Source organism: Eschrichtius robustus, chromosome 2, assembly GCF_028021215.1.
Source record: "Eschrichtius robustus isolate mEscRob2 chromosome 2, mEscRob2.pri, whole genome shotgun sequence".
Taxonomy (NCBI): domain Eukaryota; kingdom Metazoa; phylum Chordata; class Mammalia; order Artiodactyla; family Eschrichtiidae; genus Eschrichtius; species Eschrichtius robustus.
In genome coordinates, this window is record NC_090825.1 from 125,789,527 (window position 1) to 125,813,215 (window position 23,689).

Sequence of the window (23,689 nt, forward strand, 5' to 3'; positions counted from 1 at the left end):
TGGAACCCATGCGCCACAACTAGAGAACAGAAAAATCACACGCCACAACTAGAGAGAAGCCCAAGCGCCTCAATGAAGAGCCCATGCGTGGCAACGAAAGATCTTGCATGCTGCAATGAAGATCCCATGTGCCACAACTAAGACCTGACGCAGCCAAAAATGAATAAAATAAATAAATAAATATTTTTAAAAATATATGATCATCTCAAAAGATGCAGAAAAAGCTTTTGACAAAATTCAACACCCATTTATGATTAAAAACTCTCCAGAAAGTGGTCACAGAGGGAACCTACCTCACCATAATAAAGGCCATATATGATAAACCCACAGCTAACATCATCCTCAACAGTGAAAAACCGAAAGCATTTCCTCTAAGATCAGGAACAAGACAAGGATGTCCACTCTTGCCTCTTTTATTCAACATGGTTTTGGAAGTCCTAGTCACAGCAATCAGAGAAGAAAAAGAAATAAAATGAATCCAAATTGGAAAAGAAGTAAAACTATCACTGTTTCCAGATGACATGATACTATACATAGAAAACCCTAAAGATGCTACCAGAAAACTACTAGAGTAGCTCATCAATGAATTCAGTCAAGTTGCAGGATACAAAATTAATACACAGAAATCTCTTGCACTCCTATATACACTAACAACAAAAGATCGGTAAGTATTTGTGGCACGGAGGCTCAGTAGTGTGGCTCGCAGGCTCTAGCGCACAGGCTCAGTAGTTGTGGTGCACGGGCTTAGTTGCTCCACAGCATGTGGGATCTTCCCAGACCAGGGATCAAACCCCTGTCCCCTGCATTGGCAGGCGGATCCTTAACCGCTGCGCCACAAGGGAAGTTCGAGGTAGAACTTTTAGAATGTGTTTGAACTTATATGACTATTAGTCTAAAGCAAGTAGATATAGGTATGGGTTAACATACTTGAAAATCAGAGTAACCACAAGTCCAAAACATACAATAGATTCACAAAAACCAAAACAAAAGGAACTCAAGCATAATACAAAAGAAAACCATCAAACCACAAAAGGAAAAACAAAAAAGGAGAAAGGAACAAAGAATTACCAAATCAACTGGAAAACAAGGTTTAAAATGGCAGTAAACACAAACATCAATAATTACTTTAAATTCTCATATCAGACAAAATAGACATTAAAATAAAGACTATTACAAGAGACGAAGAAGGACACTACATAATGATCAAGGGATCAATCCAAGAAGATATAACAATTGTAAATATTTATGCACCCAACATAGGAGCACCTCAACACATAAGGCAAATGCTAACAGCCATAAAAGGGGTAATCGACAGTAACACAATCATAGTAGGGGACTTCACACCCCACTTTCACCAATGGACAGATCATCCAAAATGAAAATAAACAAGGAAACACAAGCTTTAAATGATACATTAAAGAAGATGGACTTAATTGATATTTATATATATATATATATATTTATATTCCATCCAAAAACAACAGAATACACTTTCTTCTCAAGTGCTCATGGAACATTCTCCAGGATAGATCATATCTTGGGTCACAAAGCAAGCCTTGGTAAATTTAAGACTATTCAAATCGTGTCAAGTATCTTTTCTGACCACAACGCTATCAGACTAGATATCAATTACAGGAAAAAATCTGTAAAAAATACAAACACATGGAGGCTAAACAATACACTACTTAATAACCAAGAGATCACTGAAGAAATCAAAGAGGAAATCAAAAAATACCTAGAGACAAATGACAATGAAAACACGACGACCCAAAACCTATGGGATGCAGCAAAAGAAGTTCTAAGACGGAAGTTTATACCACTACAATCCTACCTCAAGAAACAAGAAATATCTCAAATAAACAACCTAACCTTACACCTAAAGCAATTAGAGAAAGAAGACAAAAAAACCCCAAAGTTAGCAGAAGGAAAGAAATAAAGATCAGATCAGAAATAAATGAAAAAGAAATGAAGGAAACAATAGCAAAGATCAATAAAACTAAAAGCTGGTTCTTTGAGAAGATAAACAAAATTGATAAACCATTAGCCAGACTCATCAAGAAAAGAAGGGAGAAGACTCAAATCAACAGAATTAGAAATGAAAAAGGAGAAGTAACAACTGACACTGCAGAAATACAAAGGATCATGAGAGATTACTACAAGCAACTATATGCCAATAAAATGGACAACCTGGAAGAAATGGACACATTCTTAGAAAAGCACAACCTTCCGAGACTGAAACAGGAAGAAATAGAAAATATAAACAGACCAATCACAAGCACTGAAATTGAGACTGTGATTAAAAATCTTCCAACAAACAAATGCCCAGGACCAGATGGCTTCACAGGTGAATTCTATCAAACATTTAGAGAAGAGCCAACACCTATCCTTCTCAAACTCTTCCAAAATATAGCAGAGGGAGGAACACTCCCAAACTCATTCTACGAGGCTACCATCACCCTGATACCAAAACTAGACAAAGATGTCACAAAGAAAGAAAACTACAGGCCAATATCACTGATGAACATAGAGGTAAAAATCCTCAACAAAATACTAGCGAACAGAATCCAACAGCACATTCAAAGGATCATACACCATGATCAAGTGGGGTTTATCCCAGGAATGCAAGGATTCTTCAATATATGCAAATCAATCAATGTGATACACCATATTAACAAATTGAAGGATAAAAACCATATGATCATCCCAATAGATGCAGAGAAAGCTTTCAACAAAATTCAACACCCATTTATGATAAAAACCCTCCAGAAAGTAGGCATAGAGCGAACTTACCTCAACATAATAAAGGCCATATATGACAAACCCACAGCCAACACCATTCTCAATGGTGAAAAACTGAAACTGTTTCCACTAAGATCAGGAACAAGACAAGGTTGCTCACTCTCACCACTAATATTCAACATAGTTTTGGAAGTTTTAGCCACAGCAAACAGAGAACAAAAAGAAATAAAAGGAATCCAAGTCAGAAGAGAAGAAGTAAAGCTGTCACTGTTTGCAGATGACATGATACTATACACAGAGAATCCTAAAGACACTACCAGAAAACGACTAGAGCTAATCAATGAATTTGGTAAAGTAGCAGGATACAAAATTAATGCACAGAAGTCTCTTGCATTCCTATACACTAATGATGAAAAATCTTAAAGAGAAATTAAGGAAACACTCCCATTTACCATTGCAACACAAAGAATAAAATACCTAGGAATAAACCTACCTAAGGAGACAAAAGACCTGTATGCAGAAAACTATAAGACACTGATGAAAGAAATTAAAGATGATACAAACAGATGGAGAGATATACCATGTTCTTGGATTTGAAAAATCAACACTGTGAAATGGACTATACTACCCAAAGTAATCTACAGATTCAATGCAATCCCTATCAAACTACCACTGGCATTTTTCAGAGAACTCGAACAAAAAATTTCACAATTTGTATGGAAACACAAAAGACCCCGAATAGCCAAAGCAATCTTGAGAAAGAAAAACGCAGCTGGAGGAATCAGGCTCCCAGACTTCAGGCTATACTACAAAGCTACAGTAAGCAAGACAGTATGGTACTGGCACAAAAACAGAAACATAGATCAAGGGAACAGGATAGAAAGCCCAGAGATAAACCCACGCACATATGGTCACCTTATTTTTGATAAAGGAGGCAAGAATATACAATGGAGAAAAAACAGCCCCTTCAATAAGTGGTGCTGGGAAAACTGGACAGCTACATGTAAAAGAATGAAAGTAGAACACTCCCTAACACCATACACAAAAATAAACTCAAAATGGATTAAAGACCTAAATGTCAGGCCAGACACTATAAAACTCTTAGAGGAAAACATAGGCAGAACACTCTATGACATAAATCACAGCAAGATCCTTTTTGATCCACCTCCTAGAGAAATGGAAATAAAAGCAAAAATAAACAAATGGGACCTAATGAAACTTCAAAGCTTTTGCACAGCAAAGGAAACCGTAAACAAGACGAAAAGACAACCCTCAGAATGGGAGAAAATATTTGCAAATGAAGCAACTGACAAAGGATTGATCTCCAGAATTTACAAGCAGCTCATGCAGCTCAATATCAAAAAAACAAACAACCCAATCCAAAAATGGGCAGAAGACCTAAATAGACATTTCTCCAAAGAAGACATACAGATTGCCAACAAACACATGAAAGAATGCTCAACATCACTAGTCATTAGAGAAATGCAAATCAAAACTACAGTGAGGTATCACCTCACACCAGTCAGAATGGCCATCATCAAAAAATCTACAAACAATATATGCTGGAGAGGATGTGGAGAAAAGGGAACCCTCTTGCACTGTTGGTCGGAATGTAAATTGATACAGCCACTATGGAGAACAGTATAGAGGTTCCTTAAAAAACTAAAAATAGAACTACCATACGACCCAGCAATCCCACTACTGGGCATATACCCTGAGAAAACCATAATTCAAAAAGAGTCATGTACCACGGTGTTCAATGCAGCACTATTTACAATAGCCAGGACATGGAAGCAACCTAAGTGTCCATCAACAGATGAATGGATAAGGAAGATGTGGCACATATATACAATGGAATATTACTCAGCCATCAGAAGAAACGAAATTGAGTTATTTGTAGTGAGGTGGATGGACCTAGAGTCTGTCATACAGAGTGAAGTAAGTCAGAAAGAGAAAAACAAATACCATACGCTAACACATACATATGGAATCAAAAAAAAATGGTTATGAAGAACCTAGGGGCAGGACAGGAATAAAGATGCAGACGTAGAGAATGGACTGGAGGACACAGGGAGGGGGAAATGTAAGCTGGGACGAAGTGAGAGAGTGGCATGGATATATATACACTACCAAATGTAAAATAGATAGCTAGTGGGAAGCAGCCACATAGCACAGGGAGATCAGCTCAGTGCTTTGTGACCACCTAGAGGGGTGGGATAGGGAGGGTGGGAGGGAGACGCAAGAGGGGGGAGATATGGGAATATATGTATATGTATAGCTGATTCACTTTGTTATAAAGCAGAAACTAATACACCATTGTAAAGCAATTATACTCCAATAAAGATGTTAAAAAATAAATAAAACAATTACTTTAAATGTCAATGGACTAAATGCTCCAATCAAAAAACATACAGTGACAGATTGGATAAAAAAAACAATAACCTACAATATGCTGCCCACAAGAGACTCACTTTAGGGCAGAAGACGTACACAGATTGAAAGTGAGGGGATAGAAAAGATATTTCACAAACAGAAATGAGAAGAAAGCTGGGGTAGTAATACTCATATCAGACAAAATAAACTTGAAAACAAAGTCCATAACGAAAGACAAAGAAGGACATTATATAATGATAAAGGGATCAATACAGGGGGAGGACTTTACACTCGTTAAAATATATGCACCTAATATAGGAGCACCTAAATATACAAAACAAATACTAAGAGATATAAAGGGAGAAGCTGACAGGAATACAATAATAGTAAGAGACTTTAACAAGATCAATGGACAGATCTTCCAGGCAGAAAATCAATATGGCAACAGAGATACTAAATGACACAACACCAGCTGGATTTAACTGATATCTATAGGACACTACATCCAAAAAAAAAAAAACCAGAATGCACATTCTTCTGAAGCATGCATGGAACAGTCTCTAGGATAGACCACATACTAAGACACAAAACAAGCCACAACAATTTAATAGGATAGAAATTATTTCAAGCATCTTTTCTGACCACAGTATGAAACTAGAAATCAACCACAGAAAGGAAAATGGAAAAAAACTATCACATGGAGACTAAACAATATGCTACTAAAAAAACCAATGAGTCAATGATGGAATCAAAGAGGAAACCAGAAAATACCTCACGAGAAATGATAATGAAAAAACAACCATACACAATCTATGGGATGTAGCAAAAGCAGTTCTAAGAGCGAAGTTCATAGCAATACAGGTCTTCCCTAAGAAACAAGAAAAACCTCAAATAAACAACCTAACCTACCACCTAAAAGAATTAGAAGAAGAAGGACAAACAAAATCCAAATTCAGCAGAAGAAAGTAAATAAAAAATATCAGAGAGGAAATAAATAAAATAGAGATCAAAAAATAGAAAAGATCAATAAACCAAGAGCTGGTTTTTTGAAAGGATAAACAAAACTGACAAATCTCTAGCCAGGCTCACCAAGAAGAAGATAAAGAGGACCCAAATAAGCAAAATAAGAAATGAAAGAGGAGAAATAACAACCCATACTGCAGGAAAAAATTTTAAGAAAATGCTATGACAGTTATATGCCAACAAATTGGACAACCTAGAAGAAATGGACAAGTTTCCAGAAACATACAGCCTTCCAAAACTGAGTGAAGAAGAAACAGATAATTTGAAGAGACCAATCACTAAAAGTGGAATAGAACCTATAATTTAAAAATTCCCTACAAACAAAAGTCCAGGGCTGGATGGCTTCACTGGGGAATTCTACAATCATCTACAAACATCAAAGAAGTTATACCTAGCCTTCTCAAAATATTTCAGAAGACTGAAGAGGAGGGAACACTCCCCAAGTAATTCTATGAAGCCACCATCACCCTGATACCAAAACCAAGGACACTATACACAAATTACAGACCAATATTTTTGATGAATATAGATGTGGAAATCCTCAACAAAGCATTAGCAAACCTAATCCAACAATATATGAAAAGGATCATACACCATGATCAAGTTGAATTCATTCAGGGTCACAAGGATGGTTCAACATATGCAAATCAATCAATGTGATACACCACATTAACAAAAGAAAAGACAAAAACTACATGATCATCTCAAAAGATGCAGAAAAAGCATTTGACAAAATTCAGCATCCATTCATGATAAAAATAAATAAATAAATAAATAAATAACCAGAGTGGGTACAGAGGGAACTTATCTCAACATAATAAAAGCTATTTATGACAAACCCACAGCCAACATAATACTCAATGGTGAAAAGCTGAAAGCCTTCCTGCTAAATTCTGGATCAAGACAGGATGCCCACTCTCACCACTTCTATTCAACATAGTATTGGAATTCCTAGCGACAGCAACAGACAAGAAAAAGAAATAAAAGGTATACAGATTGGAAGGGAAAAGGTAGAACTGTCATTATATGCAAATGATATGATACTCTATATAGAAAACCCTCCACACAAAAAGTATTAGAATAAATGAATTCAGCAAAGTAGCAGGATACAAGATTAACATACAGAAATCTGTTGCATTTCTTTTCACTAACAATAAAATAGAAAAAGAGAGTAAAAAAACAATCCTGTTTAAAATCGCTTCAAAAAAAAAAAAACCTAGGAAAAAACCTAGCCAAAGAGATGAAAGACCTAGACCCTAAGAACTATAAAACTTTGTTAGGAGATCGGATCAAGATCTAAGGAGTAGGACATGGAGCTCCCCTCCTCCCATAAATACGTCCAAAATAAATGTGGAACAATTCTCACAGAACATCTACTGAATGCTGTCAGAAGACCTCAGACTTCCAAAAGAGCAAAAAAATCTCCATGTAACTGGATAGGACAAAAAAAAAAAAAAAAAAGAGAGAGAGAGAGAGAAAGGAATACGGATGGGACCTGTGCCACTGGGAGGGAGCTGTGAAAGAGTAAAGGTCTTGGCACGCTGGGAAGTCCCTTCGCTGGTGGGGAGATCAGCAGGGACAGGGTGGAGCTTCGGAGCCTCGGAGGAGAGTGCAGCAACCAGTATACAGAGGGTAAAGCAGAGAGAGACATGAACAGACAGTCAGTGCCACCGCCCTGCACTCCCCAGCTTGAGATGCTGGTCTGCTGGTGCGGGAGGGGTTTGGGTGCTGAGGCTTGGGCTTTGGACATCAGACCTGGGGAGAAGACTGGGACTGGCTGCAAGGAGGAGCCCCCTGAAAGGGCTGGGATGTTGTACACCATAACAGAGGGTGTACAGGAAAAAGCCTGGGCCCGCCAGAAAGGCAAGGCACCATTGTTGGGGGGCAGGCAAGGAGAGGGGCAGGACCACCATAGGAGATTTCTTCTCTGCACACACACTCTCAGGCAACAGGGCACCACCTACACGAGCTCTGGGGGCAGGCGGGAGGCGCCACTGCCATCTCAGGCTCCAAAGGTGGGCATGGGCCACTGCTGCCGCCGAGAGTCCTATGAGCAGGCGCCAATTGCTGCACCCAACTTCCTGGGAGTGCTTTTTGGCCACTGCCGATGAGAGTCCCACAACCAGGTGCCAATCACTGCCCCCGCCTTCCTGGGAGCACATATAGACCACGTACCTACACACCCCCTATCAAGGGGATAACGGCCAGCACACACTGAGGAAAGAGATGGCACGCATCCAAATGAAAGCAGCCCTCATGCCAAAAAATTATTAAACCCACACAAGCTACACAAGGATGCTCCCACATATAAATAGCCCTCTAAGACTATAATAGATAACTGTTTCTCCTAAACTCACAGAGTAAGAGAAATATAAATAAAATGAAGAAGCAGAGAAACCACTCCCAGTTAAAAGAGCAAGAGATTTCCCCTGAAGGAAGAAACAATGAAACAGACCTCGTCAATCTAATAGACACCGAATTCAAAAAGGAGGTAATGGCACTTCCCTGGTGGCGCAATGGTTAAGAATCCGCCTGCCAGTGCAGGGGACATGGGTTCGAGCCCTGGTCTGGGAAGATCCCACATGCCGTGCAGCAACTAAGCCCGTGTGCCACAACTACTGAGCCCACACGCCTAGAACCCATGCTCCGCAACAAGAGAAGCCACTGCAATGAGAAGCTCACGCACCACAACGAAGAGTAGCCCCTGCTCGCCACAACCAGAGAAAGCCCAGGTGCAGCAACAGAGACCCAGTGCAGCCAAAACTAAATTATTTAATTAATTAATTTTTTAAAAATTTGTTTAAAAAAAAAGGAGGTAATGAAAATACTGCAGGAATTAAGACAGGCAATTGACAGAAATGCAGATTACTGTAAAAAGGAACTAGAAACTATGAGGAGCAGGCAAGAAAAATTAGAAAATTCATTTGCCAAGACGAAAGCTGAGCTAAAGGTAATGTACAGCAGAAAGAATAATGGAGAAGAAAGAAAAAGTGATCTGGAAGAGAGAATAATAGAAATTACCCAACCAGAACAGCAGACAGAAAGCCAAATGAAACAAAAAAGAAAGCAATATAAGAGACCTATGGGTCTAGCATAGTAGTGTAAACCACACTACCGTAGCGTAGACATATGGGTCTATACTACCAAAGTGTGCCAATCCACACATAATAGGGATTCCAGAAGGAGATGAAAGAGAAAAGGGGATTGAAAATGTATGTGAAGAAATTATGGCTGAAAACTTCCCAAACCTAAAGAAGGAAATAGATATCCAGATACAAGAAGCACAGAGGGTCCCAAACAAGATGAACCCAAGCAGACCTACACCAAGAAATATTATAATAAAAATGGCAAAAGTTAAAGAGAGGATTCTAAAGGCAGCAAGAAAAAAACAAGAGTTAATTACAAGGGAACCCCCATAAGGCTGATTTCTCTACAGAAACAATGCAGGCCAGAAGGGAGTGGCAAAATATTATTCAAAGTCTTGAAAGGGAAAATTCTGCAACCTAGAATATTCTACCCAGCAAGATTATCATTTAAAATAGGAGGAGGGACTTCCCTGGTGGCGCAGTGGTTAAGAATCTGCCTGCCAATGCAGGGGACACGCGTTTGAGCCCTGGTCCGGGAAGATCCCACATGCTGTGGAGCAACTAAGCCCATGTGCCACAACTACTGAGCCCGTGTGCCACAGCTATTGAAGCCTGCGTGCCTAGAGCCCATGCTCTGCAGCAGGAGAAGCCACCGCGGTGAGAAGCCTGCACATTGCAACGAAGAGTAGCCCCCACTCGCCGCAACTAGAGAAAGCCCACGCGCAGCAACAAAGACCCAACGTAGCCAAAATTAATTAATTAATTAATTTAGAAAAAATAATAGAAGGAGACAGACTTCCCTAGGGGTCCAGTGGTTAAGACTTCGCCTTCCAATGCAGGGGGTGTAGGTTCAATGCCTGGTCAGGGAGCTAAGATCCCACAAGCCTTGTGGCCATAAAACCAAAACAAAAAACAGTAGCAATACTCTAACAAATTCAATAAAGACTTTAAAAATGGTCCACATCAAAAAAATCTTTAGGGCTTCCCTGGTGGCACAGTGGTTAAGAATCCACCTGCCAATGCAGGGGACACGGGTTCGAGCCCTGGTCCGGGAAGATCCCACATGCTGCGGAGCAACTAAGCCCGTGTGCCACAACTACTGAGCCTGAGCTCTAGAGCCTGCGAGCCACAACTACTGAGCCCGTGTGCCACAAGTACTGAAGCCCACGCGCCTAGAGCCTGTGCTCCGCAACAAAAGAAGCCACCGCAATGAGAAGCCCATGCACCGCAACAAAGAGTAGCCCCCGCTTGCCGCAACTAGAGAAAGCCTGCGCACAGCAATGAAGACCCAACACACCCATAAATAAATAAATTTATTTTTTTAAAAAATCTTTAAAAAATAAAAATAAAATAGGAGGAGAGATAAATAATTTCTCAGACAAGCAAAAACTAAAAGAATACAGCAATACTAAACCTCTCCTAAAAGAAATACTGAAAGGTCTTCTCTAAATAGAAAAGAAGCAAGAAGACATAGGAAAGAGAAAATTACAGTTGGAAAGTAAATCACTTAAATAAGCCAGTATACAGATCAAAAAGAAAAAAAAAAAAACCTATTTGGAAAGTGATGATAAACACAGGAACAGCAAAAGGATAAACATGAAGATGTAAAAGAGGAAATCTTTTTTTTAGAATGTGTTTGAGCCTATATGACTATCAGTCTAAAGCAAGCAGATATAGGAAAGGGTTAACATACTTGAAAAACAGAGTAACCACAAATCAAACACATACAGTAGATCCACAAAAACCAAAAAGAAGAGAACACAAGCATAAGATAAAAGAAATCATCAAACCACAAAAAGAAAAAGAAAGGAACAAGAAGAAACATAGAATCAACTGGAAAACAAGGTTTAAAATGGCAATAAATACATATTTATCAATAATTACCTTAAATGTCAATGGACTAAATGCTCCAATCAAAAGACATAGAGTGGCAGACTGGATTAAAAAACAAGAGCCTACAATATGCTGCCTACAAGAGACTCACTTTACAGCAAAGGATACACATAGATTGAAAGTGAGGGAATGGAAAAATATATTTCAGGCAAGCGGAAATGACAAGAAAGCGAAAGTCGCAATACTCATACCAGACAAAATAAACTTTAAAACAAAGGCCATAAAGGAAGACAAAGAAGGACACTATACAATGATAAAACGCTCAATAAAAGAAGAGGATTTTACACTCATCAACGTATATGCACCCAATATAGGAGCACCCAAATACATAAAACAAATACTAACAGACATAAAGGGAGAAATTGATGGGAATACAATAATAGTAGGAGACTTTATCACCTTACTCACATCAATGGACAGATTTTCCAGACAGAAAATCAATAAGGCAACAGAGGTCCTAAATGATACAATGGAAGAGTTAGACTTAATTTATATTTTCAGGATATTACATCCAAAAAAACCCAGAATACACATTCTTTTCAAGTACACATGGAAGATTCTCTAGGAATGACCACATACTAGGGCACAAAACAAACCTCAACAAATTCAAGAGTACAGAAATTATTTCAAGCATATTCTCTGACCACAACAGCATGAAAGTAGAAATCAACCACAGGAAAAGAAATGAGAAAAAAAAAAAAAGATTACATGGAGACTAAACAACATGCTACTAAAAAACCAATGGGTCGACAAGGAAATCACAAAGGAAAATAAAAAATACCTTGAGACAAATTACAATGAAAACACAGCCATACAAAATTTATGGGATTCAGCAAGAGCAGATCTTAGAGGGACGTTCATAGTGATACAGGCCTTCCTCAAAAAACAAGAAAAGTCTCGAATAAACAACCTAACCTACCTCCTAAAAGAATTAGAAAAAGAAGGACAAACAAAACCTAAAGTCAGCAGAAGGAAGGACATAATAAAGCTCAGAGAGGAAATAAATAAAATAGAGATTTAAAAAATAGAAAAAAAGTCAATAAAACCAAGAGCTGGTTCTTTGAAAGGGTAAACAAAATTGACAAACCTCTGGTCAGGCTCACCAAGAAGAAAAGAGAACCCAAATAAACAAAATAAGAAATGAAAAAGGAGAAATCTCAATACCACATAAGTGCAAAAAACCATAAAAGAATACTATAATATGAACAATTATATGCCAACAAATTTGACAACCTAGAAGAAATGGACAACATTCTAGAAACATACAGTCCACCAAAATTGAATCAAGAAATAGATAATTTGAACAAACCAATCACTAGAAGTGAAATAGAATGTGTAATAAAATTTTAAAAAAACAAAAAACTCCCTACAAACAAAAGTCCAGGAACAGATGGCTTCACAGGCAAATTCTACCAAACATACAAAGAACTTATACCCATCCTTCTCAAATCCTTCCGAAAGACTGAAGAGGAGGGAACACTCCCAAAGACATCCTATGAAGCCACCATCACCCTGATATCAAAACCAGACAAAGATATCACCAAAAAAGAAAATTACAGGCCAATATCTTTGATGAATGTAGATGCAAAAATTCTCAACAAAATATTAGCAAACCAACTCCAACAACACATAAAAAAGATCATACACCACAACCAAGTGGGTTTCATCCCAAGTTCACAAGGATGGTTCAACCACTGTGATACACCACATTAACAAAAGAAAAAACAAAAACCACATGATCATCTCAATAGATGCAGAGAAAGCATTTGATAAAATGCAGCATCCATTCATGATAAAAACTCTTAGCAAAGTGGGTATAGAGGGAACATATCTTGACATAATAAAAGCCATTTATGACAAACCCACAGCCAACATAACACTCAATGGTGAAAAGCTAAATTCTGGATCAAGATAAGGATGCCCACTCTCACCACTTCTATTCGACACAGTGTTGGAAGTCCTAGCAACAGCAATCAGACAAAAAAAAAGAAATAAAATGTATCCAAATTGGAAGGAAAAAGGTAAAATTGTCACTATATGCAGATGATATGATACTATATATAGAAAATCCTAAAGACTCCACACAAAAACTACTAGAACTGATAAATGAATTAAGCAAAGTATCAGAATACAAGATTAACACTCAGAAATGGGCTGCATTTCTTTACACTAACAATGAAATATCAGAAAGGGAATGTAAAAAAAAACCAAAAACCCATTATCTTTTAAAATCACACCAAAGAAAGTACCCAGGAATAAACCTGACCAAGGAGGTGAAAGACTTATACACTGAGAACTATAAAACATTAATAAAGGAAATTAAAGATGACTCAAAGAAATGGAAAGACATACCATGCTCTTGGATTAGAAGAATTAGTATTGTTAAAATGGCAATACTGTCCAAAGCAATCTACAGATTTAATGTGATCTGTATCAAATTACTCATGACATTTTTCACAGAACTATAACAACCCTGAAATTTATATGGAACCATGTAAGACCCATAATTGTGAAAGCAATCCTGAGGGAAGAAAAAAAGCAGAAGGCATAACCCTCCCAGACTTTAGACAATACTACAAAGTTCCTGTAATCGAAACAGTGTGGTACTGGCACAAAAACAGACATACGGATCAATGGAACAGACTAGAGAGCCCAGAAATAAACCCACACACCTATGGTCAATTAATCTTCGACAAAGGAGGCAAGAATATAAAATGGGAAAAAGTCTCTTCAGCAAGTGGTGCTAGGAAAGTTGGACAGCTGCATGTAAATCAATGAAGTTAGAACACAGCCTCACACCATGCACAAAAATAAACTCAAAATGGCTTAAAGACTTAAAACATAAGACATGACACCATAAAATTCCTAGAAGAGAGCACAGGCAAAACATTCTCTGACATAAATCATACCTATGTTTTCTTAGGTCTGTCTCCCAAGGCAATAGAAACAGAAACAAAAATAAACAAATGGGACCTAATCAAACTTACAAGCTTTTGCACAGCAAAGGAAACCAGAAACAAAACAAAAAGACAAGCTTTGGAATGGGAGAAAATATTTGCAAATGACGTGGCTGACAAGGGCTTAATCTCCAAAATATACAAACAGCTCATACAACTCAACAAAAACAAAAACAAAACAACCCAATCAAAAAATGGGCAGAAAGGGCTTCCCTGGTGGCGCAGTGGTTAAGAATCCACCTGCTAATGCAGGGGACACAGGTTGGAGCCCTGGTCCGGGAAGATCCCACATGCTGTGGAGCAACTAAGCCCATGCGCCGGAACTACTGAGCCTGCGCTCTAGAGCCGGCAAGCCACAACTACTGAGCCCTCATGCCACACTACTGAAGCCTGCGTGCCTAGAGCCTGTGCTCAGCAACAAGAGAAGCCACCGCAGTGAGAAGCCCGCACACCACAACGAAGAGTAGCCCCTACTCGCCGCAACTAGAGAAAGCCCGCGCGCAGCAATGAAGAGTCAACCCAGCCAAAAATTAATTAATTAATTATTTTTAAGTGAGCAGAAGACCTAAATAGACATTTTTCCAAAGAAGACATACAGATGGCCAATAGGCACATGAAAAGATGCTCAACATCACTATCAGAGAAATGCAAATCAAAACTACAATGAGGTACCACCTCACACCGATCAGAATGGCCATCATTAAAAAGTCAGCAAATAAATGCTGAAGAGGGTGTAGAGAAAAGGGAACTCTCCTACAGTGTTGGTGGGAATGTAAATTGGTACCGCCACTATGGAAAACAGTATGGAGGTTTCTCAGAAAACTAAAAATAGAATTACCATATGATCCAGCAGTCCCACTCCTGGGAATATACCCAGATAAAAATATAATTCAAAAAGATACATGCACCCCTATGTTCATAGCAGCACTGTTCACAACAGCCAAAACATGGAAACAACCTAAATGTCCACTGACAGGTGAATGGATAAAGAAGATGTGGTACATATATACAATGGAATACTACTCAGCCATAAAAAAGAATGAAATAATACCATTTACAGCAACATGGATGCAACCAGAGATTATCATACTAAGTGAAATAAGTCAGAAAGAGAAAGGCAAATACCACATGATATCACTTACATATGGAATCTAAAATATGGCACAAATGAACGTATGTAAAAAACAGAAACAGACTCACAGACATAGAGAACAGATTTGTGGTTGCCAACGGGGAGAAAGGTAGGGGAGGGATAGACGGGGAGTTTGGGGTTAGTAGATGCAAACTATTACATACAGAATGGATTAACAACAAGGTCCTACTGTATAGCACAGGGAACTATATCCAATATCCTGGGATAAACCATATAACTGAGTCACTTTGCTGTGTAGCAGAAATTAACACAACACTGTAAACCAACTATACTTCAATTAAAGAAAAAGCAGATCAGGATTGCTTGGGGATGGGAGTGGGGAATAGAGAGGATTACTTTACAAAGCGGGAGGAGGAACTTTGGGGGTTGATGATTTCATGGGTGTATTCATATATCAAAATTCATCAAATAGTACATTTTAAACATGTGCTGCTTATTATATGTTAATTATACTTCAATAAAGTTGTAAAATATATTTTAAAAGATAAAACACTGTTAAAGGAAATTGAAGATGATTCAAAGAGATGGAAAGATATCCCATGCTCTTGGATGGGAAGAATTAATATTGTTAAAATGGCAATACTAACTACAGGTTTAATGTGATCCCTATCAAATTACCCATGACATTTTTCATGGACTCATAACAAATAATCCCAAAATTTATATGGAACCATAAAAGACCCAGAATTGCCAAAGCAATTCTGAGGAAAAAAACAAAAAACAAGTAGGAGGCATAACCCTCCCAGACTTCAGACAATACTACAAAGCTCCCGTAATCAAAGCAGTGTTGTATTGGTACAAAAACAGACATACAGATCAACGGAACAGACTAGAGAGCCCAGAAATAAACCTACACACCTACAGTCAATTAATCTTTGACAAAGGAGGCAAGAATATAAAATGGGAAAAAGCCTCTTCATCAAGTGGTGTTGGGAAAGCTGGACAGCCTCATGTAAATCAATGAAATTAGAACACTTCCTCAAGCCATATACAAAAATAAACTCAAAATGGTTTAAAGACTTAAATATAAGACATGACATCATAAAATTCCTAGAAGAGAACACAGGCAATACATTCTCTGACATAAATCGTAGAATATTTTCTTAGATCAATCACCCAAAGGAAAAGATATAAAAGCAAAAATAAACAAATGGGACCTAATCAAGCTTAAAAGCTTTTCCACAAAACAAAAAGACAACCTTATGGAATGGGAGAAAATATTTGCAAATGATGCAACCAACAAGGGGTTAATTTCCAAAATATACAAACAGCTCATACAATTCAATATCAAAAAAACAAACAACTCAATCAAACGACAGGCAGAAGACCTAAATAGACATTTCTCCAAAGAAGACATAAAGACGGCCAACAGGCACATGAAAGGATGCTCAACATTGCTAATTATTAGAAAAATGCAAATAAAAACCACAATGAGGTATCACCTTACACAGGTCAGGATGGCTATCATCAAAAAGTCTGCAAATCAGACTTCCCTGGCGGTTCAGTGGTTAGGACTCTGAACTTCCACTGCAGGGGGCGCAGGTTCAATCCCTGGTCGGGGGACTAGGATCCTGCATATCACATGGTGTGGCCAAAATAAATGAATAAATTTAAAAAAAAAATTTTTTTTAAACGTCTGTAAATAATAAATGTTGGACAGGGTGTGGAAAAAAGGGAACCCTCCTTCGCTGTTGGTGGGAATGTAAATTGGTACAGTCACTATGGAGAACAATATGAAGGTTCCTTAAAAAACTAAAAATAGAAAAAAAAATTAAAAATAGAGCTACCATATGATCCAGCAATCCCACTTCTGGGCATACATGCAAAAAACACAAAACCCTAACTCCTAATTCGAAAAGATACATGCACCCCAATGTTCACTGCAGCACTATTAACAATAGTCAAGACATGGAAGCAACTTAAATGTCCATCAGCAGATGAATGGATAAAGAAGATGTGGTATATATATACAATGGAATATTACTCAGTTATAAAAAAGAATGAAATATTGCCCATTTGCAGCAACATGGATGGACTTAGAGAATATCACAGTAAGTGAAGTCAGACAGAGAAAGCAAATATTATATATCACTTATATATGGAATATAGAAAATAATACAAATGAATCTGTTTGCAAATCAGAAACAGATTCACAGACATAAAAAACAAGTTTATGGTTACCAAAACGGAAAGGGAGTCAGGGTAAGGATAAATTAGGAGTTTGGGATTAACAGACACACACTATTCTATACAAAATAGATAAGCAACAAAGATTTACTGTATGACACAGGGAACAATATTCAATATCTTGTAATAACCTATAATGAAAAATAATCTGAATAAAAAATAATACATATATATGTAACTGAATCACTTTGCTGTACACCCGAAACTAACACAAAATTGTAAACCAACTATACTTCAATTTTAAAATAATAATAACAGCTCCTCATTATTAAGTACCGACAATGTGCCAAGTTCTGTGCTGAGGACTTTCCACCCATCATCTCGTTTAAGCCTCTATAACAACCCAAGAGGTAGCCATTCTTCTTACCTGCATCTCACAGAGGAGGAAGCAGCTTTGAAGAGGACGTATAATTCCTGTGGTGAAGCCAGGAGCCAATTCCCTCCTCACTGACTGAAGAAACCAGTTTAACCACTCTTAACAGTCAGGATGCTTTCAGCTGCAAGTAAAGAGTGCCTCTTAAAAGTGGCTTAAACAAGGAGAACATATATCATCTTCCACAACCAGAGAGAGGTCCAAGATGCAGGGCTAGTCGAAACAGCAGCTCAGTGATGCTGTCGGGAGCCCAGATTCTTGGCACCTCTTCATTCCATCCTTGCCCAGGTTCTTTGCATTGCTCCCCTCCACCATTCTCAGGTGTGACTCCTCAGGTTTACAAGAGCCTGCTGTGGCTCCAGGCATCATGTCCTCACACAATCACATCGAAAAACAGGAAAGAAATTTCCCTTTGAGTGTCTCTTTTAAGCAGAAAAACCTTCCCAGAAGTCCTCAGTAGGCTTCTCTGCAGGTTCTGCTGGCAGAACTGCGGAATAGGCTCATGCCCTTGCTGCAAAAACAGTTGGGAAATTGAGTAATTGGCATTTTCAGCCTTGATAGTTGGAGGCAGGTGCCCCACTGGCAAAGAAGAGAAACAGGGCAGACAGGGAATGGCCACTGGGTAAGTGAATCACAGGGTCTCGGCCACAGCCACTGTCCCTCCCCTCAGAGAATCACAAGCACATTGCCAAAAGTCCTATGAAGTTCTTTGTTTAATTTAATGTTGCAAAAACTAATTTGACATAACTGTTTAAGAAACGTTACACTTACTTTATTTCATCCATTCTAAGATATATACTTTTTTCACATTTTGACATCTCTGATGATGAGATGTGGCTTAAAAGGAGCTCCTTTCCTGACCTTTCATTCTATGATTCTTCTAAGTATCATCCCCACCACAGCCCCTTGAGACAGGTGGCTCAAATGTGCAAAAGTAAACTCAAGAATGTTCCCTTGCTCCCTGGCTACACACAGGCCCAGCAAATATTTACTTACTGAGCATCTGCTGTGAAGCAGGAGCACTGAGGATACAACTGTGTGCAAGGCAGGTGTGAGCTCTCGTGTAGCTCTGGTCTAAAAGAGGAAACAGATCGTAAATAAGTAAACAGAAAAAGAGATGGCACACAAAGTTAACTGCCACAGAGACACAAATAGGGCACCAGAAAAGAGGAGCAGAAAGAAACTCACTTCATGCCTTACTGAAGGATGACAACAAAGTACCAAGGGAAAAGTGGGGATGGGAGCATTCTGGGCACAGAGAACAGCATATGCAAAGGCACTGAGATGAGTAAAAGCTTGATGTACCTGAGGAACTAAAATACATTGGGGCAAAGCAAAGGAAGGGGAGAGTGACATTATAAGAGGTGGGAAGGCAGGCAGAGACCAGAACATGTAGAGGGAATGGGAGGACACCTCTCATTCATGCAGGCTTCGTGGAGACTGTCTGGCTTGCACTATGGTTGTTAACCTACCAGAAGCAGGGAGAATTGCTCTAAGTCTAGCCACTCAAAGTGTGGTCCCCAACCAGCAGCACTGGAGTCACCAGGGAGCTTGTGAGGAATGTAGAATCTCAGGCCCCCTCTCAACCTACTCAATCCGAACCCATATTTTAATAAGACTCCCAGGTGATTCACACACACAGTGAAGCTCGAGAATTGCTGCTATAAACCATCTTTCTTTTTTTGGACAGACATAACAACATTTTGTGTCTGACTTTCTGAAGTTCTAGAAGGGATCCCTTTCCCTGTGCACATGACCTTTCTGGACACTGGAGGGCAACCTTATGTTAATAAAGCAGAACACAACCTGGGGGGGGCCACAGAAATCATAGAAGGTTAGAGCTTAAAGCCAATACAATGGTTGCATTTTGCAGCCACAGAACAGGCCCACTGAGCATTTGAGCAGATCAGGACAAGCAGCCAGCTCTCCTGCATCCAGAGCTGCTCGTCCTCACGAGGCACCTGGTGTGGAAACATGGGGTCTGGCTGTGGACGGTGTCAGCAGCTGCAGCTGGCCACTGAACAGAGCCAAATGTAGAGTAGAAGGGCTTGGAATTTAAGGGTAACAAAGCACGGCTAAAATTCACAGAGATTATGAATTGAGTTTGCGGAGTTATGCCAACTCTGTTAATGCCCCATGTGTAATTAAATTTTAAATACTTCATTCCACATCAGACTTCAAGTTGCCAAAACTCTTGATCTCACAGTGACAAATACCTGCTTTTACATACAGAACTGTGGGCCACTGCCAAGCTATTCATAAGCCCTAGAGCAAGACTCTCAATAAATAAAACCCAGAAGCCATGACGACAAGGGCTGGCGTCTCACTATCACCCAAGCGTCCACTTGCCTCTTCACCTGGCCTCCAACGTGACTGGCACAGGGGCACGGGCAGAGACACCAAAGGCCTGCAGTCGCCCCCATGGTTAGTCCTCAGGGCAAATGAGGGCCAAGTGTATAGATAAATCAGGTCAAAAAAGTAAGGTGGACATCTATGCCCATGACCAAAAGGGTTTCCTCCTCGGGGGGAAACTATCCTAGTGTTTCCCAAATTTCAGTCACTCAAACACCACCTCCACAAGTTTCATCAGATTATTTATTTACTTAATGCTATTTGTGTGATATTTTTCTTTCAATTGGCTCATTCCTGACTCTTCTGTTTATCAATATCAAATAAGGACCGATTTTATGCTTTTAATGCAAATTCAAATAAATTCATAACTCTTCAAATATGTTGGCCTGAGTCACATCTACACTTACCTTACATATTCAGCACTAGTCTGAATTCCACACTTTGGGAAATATTGTTCCCTCTGACAGAAGTGGGAGGGGAGTAAGGATGAGTATTCCCTCACTTTCTTCATGAGGACTGGTCTGCGGGAAGCTAAAGGAAAACAATCTGAAGATGCTTCAGGGAAAAGAAAACACAAGTACTTTGACAATCAGGCAGGGCCTGGTTAGCCCCAGCCACCCCAGGGAGCCAAAACTCTCGTATTCCACCAGGGACTTCCTGTTTGCTAAGGTTTTCATTGGATACCATCCCTCCCGCTGCCGGTCTGGGTTGTAAAGACTTTGCCTATGTGGGCACTACCCTGAGCTGTGGCAGAAACATGACAGCACCATGGCTAGACTCAGCCTCTCTGAGTACAAATCTCAGCCTCACCATTTACTAGGGAGGGTTATGGGCTAAACTGTGTCCCCCCCCCAAATTCATATGTTGAAGCCCTAACCCCCATTTCCTCAGAATGTGGCTGTATTTGAGACAGGGCCTTTAAAGAGGTGATAAGTAAAAATGAGGCTGTGAGGATGAGCCCTATTCCAATTTGACTGATATCCTTATAAGAAGAGGAGAGTAGGACACAGGGAGAGACGCCAGGGATGTAGGTGCACAGAGGAAAGACCAGGTGATGAAGCAGCAGGAAGGCTACCATCTGCAAGCCAAAGACAGAAGCCTCAGAGGAAACCAACTCTGCTAACACCTGGCTTGTGGACTTCCAGTCTCTAGAACCAGGAGAAAATAAATTTCCATTGTTTAAGCCACCCAGTCTGTGGTATTAATATGTTTTGGGGGTTTTTTTTTGTTTTATTTTTGGCTGCATTGGGTCTTCGTTGCTGTGCACAGGCTTTCTCTAGTTGCGGCGAGCGGGGGCTACCCTTCATTGCGGTGCACAGGCTTCTCATTGCGGTGGCTTCTCTTGTTGCACAGCACGGGCTCTAGAGCGCAGGCTCAGTAGTTGTGGTGCACGGGCTTAGTTGCTCCGCGGCATGTGGGATCTTCCTGGACCAGGGATCGAACCCATGCCCCCTGCATTGGCAGGCAGATTCTTAACCACTGCACCACCAGGGAAGTCCAGTCTGTGGTATTTTGTTACAACAACCCTAGCAAACTAATACACCACATGAAATTAGACTTGCAAAACAGGAATAACAGCACTTATTTCATTAGCTGGTAAGGACCGAATGATGTGCTTCAGGCACAGCACCTGGCTGCAGGGGAGGTGTGTTTGCTCAGCATCTCCCCCATTCTTAGATCAGGTGCTTCACCCAATCAGTGCCCCCTCTGGCCCGGTGCTGGAACTACAGGATGAGAGGCAAGCCTTTCTCACCTTAATTTCCACCAGTAAAGGTGTGCAGGCCTGGAGCCTTGTGGCCTTCTTTGCTACAGATTGAGACACCACCTGAAGACTAAACAGAGGAGGGTGGAGTCAGGAGATGGAAAGAAAGTAGCAACCACTCTGTTTGTGTTCCTGGATCTAAGCTTACCTTAAATCCAACTTCACCCTTCAAATCCCCAGTTACCTTCCGAGCTAATAAATTCCCTTTTTGGTTTTAGCTGGTCTGAGTTGTGATTATGTCACTTGCCACTAATGGAGCTGTGACAAACACACTGGCCCCCAGAGTGAATTAATATTGTCAGCTTTGCTCTCTGTGTGAGGGAGATCACACGATCCCAGTTTAAGTAGTGCAGGCATCTGCCCCCGCCAGAGCGACCAACGGGCCATGGGACTCACTAGGGAAGCCTAGTGAGCACATGCGAAGGGGTCAACATGTGCCTCGGTCAGTCATGGAAAGTGCTTGTAGGGCCTGGACCAAAAGCCTTTTTTGCTCCCAAAGCTCTCTTGTGGATAAAGAATTCATTGTCATACAAACGAAATGGGACTGCCTAGCACACAGGGTCTTGCCCACCTGGATCAGGAGAAACTGTCCCAAGCAATTTGTCCTTCTGACAAAATAACAGCACTATTTAATTTTTAAAAATATACCTACAAAATGCCACCTGTTCTCAGACTCTGTGGGTAACAGGAGCTAGAAGCTCCATAGTCCTCGTATCTAAGGGTATCAGATGTTCCTACAGGGAAGGAGGAAGCTGGCAGAATCTATCACATTTCCAATGGTCTGGTTTACACAAAACTCCCTGCAGGGGGCAGCCTGGATGTGTGGCTGAGATTTCAGTGTTCCTTAATATTTCCATAAGCATCTGACAATGTCTCCAGAGGAAACCCACTTGATTACAATAACTTGCACTTTTACACTAAGCACTTTACAGATCTCACTTAATCCTCTGGGTACGACTTTCATCCTCATTTTACAGATGAGGAAATTGAGCCTTTGATAAGTAATTCATTCAAGGTTGAGCCCTTGATAAGTAATTCATTCAAGGTTTCACAGCTGTTTATGGCGGAACCTGACATCAAGAGAGCCCTGGGCACCACTCCCAGTTCTGTCTCTAAGATCTTGTGTGATTTCAGGCAAGCTTTCTTCCCCTCTCTTGGCCTCAGTTTCCTCATCAGACAAACGAAGCAACCAGACTGGCTAATCTCTCAGGCTCCTCTCAGCTCTAAAGTTTTTCTAGTTCCAGGTTTAAGAAATTCGCTTTGGACTCTGCACCCTGCCGTCAGCCTGCAGCCTACAGATGAACAGGGAGCATGCAGCACAGCCTTTCAGAAGAGAGTTAGTCCCTGCTGCAGTGTTAAGGGTTGGGTATCACCCTGGCCCCCAGGTTGAGGCACCCAGCTGGACAGACTCTCTAGAAGTCTTCATGGACCCACAGTTTTTCTCAGGGTTCCAAAGGGGTAGCCTGTATGCCAGCTTAAGCCCACAGGGGTATTTTAGTTGGCCCCTGCAATGTTTTAAAACAGTTGAACTTAGTTACCAACATTTTAAAATCAAAAGCTGAAATCTGGATTCCCGGGTTCTCCTGAAAAGTCTGAAGATCTGGCCACTCCAGGCCCATGTTCCCCCTGGCCACACTTCCCTGAGTTGCTGGCTCCTGGCCTTTCAGCTGGAACAAGAGCGCTCTGCTTTGCCAGGTGGTTGGCTCACACACAGACCTCCCCTGACTGGTCCTGTGGGCACTTCGGCCTGTGAGCCTCACTTAAGGAGCCAAGAGTGCTCTTTTCTTGAGG

At 40.2% G+C, this 23,689-nt stretch overlaps 1 long non-coding RNA gene across 2 annotated transcripts in view; it reads right to left on the minus strand.

The window, feature by feature from the left end:
• The window catches only part of LOC137759656 (uncharacterized), a 63,525-nt gene that overhangs the window by 27,635 nt on the left and 12,201 nt on the right, over nucleotides 1-23,689 (minus strand). For both annotated transcript variants that reach the window (XR_011073123.1, XR_011073122.1), the window contains exons 4-5: nucleotides 18,781-18,858; nucleotides 17,779-17,908 (exon numbers count right to left, since the gene is read on the minus strand). This is a non-coding gene — a long non-coding RNA (uncharacterized lncRNA). The remainder of the gene's footprint in view (nucleotides 1-17,778; nucleotides 17,909-18,780; nucleotides 18,859-23,689) is intronic.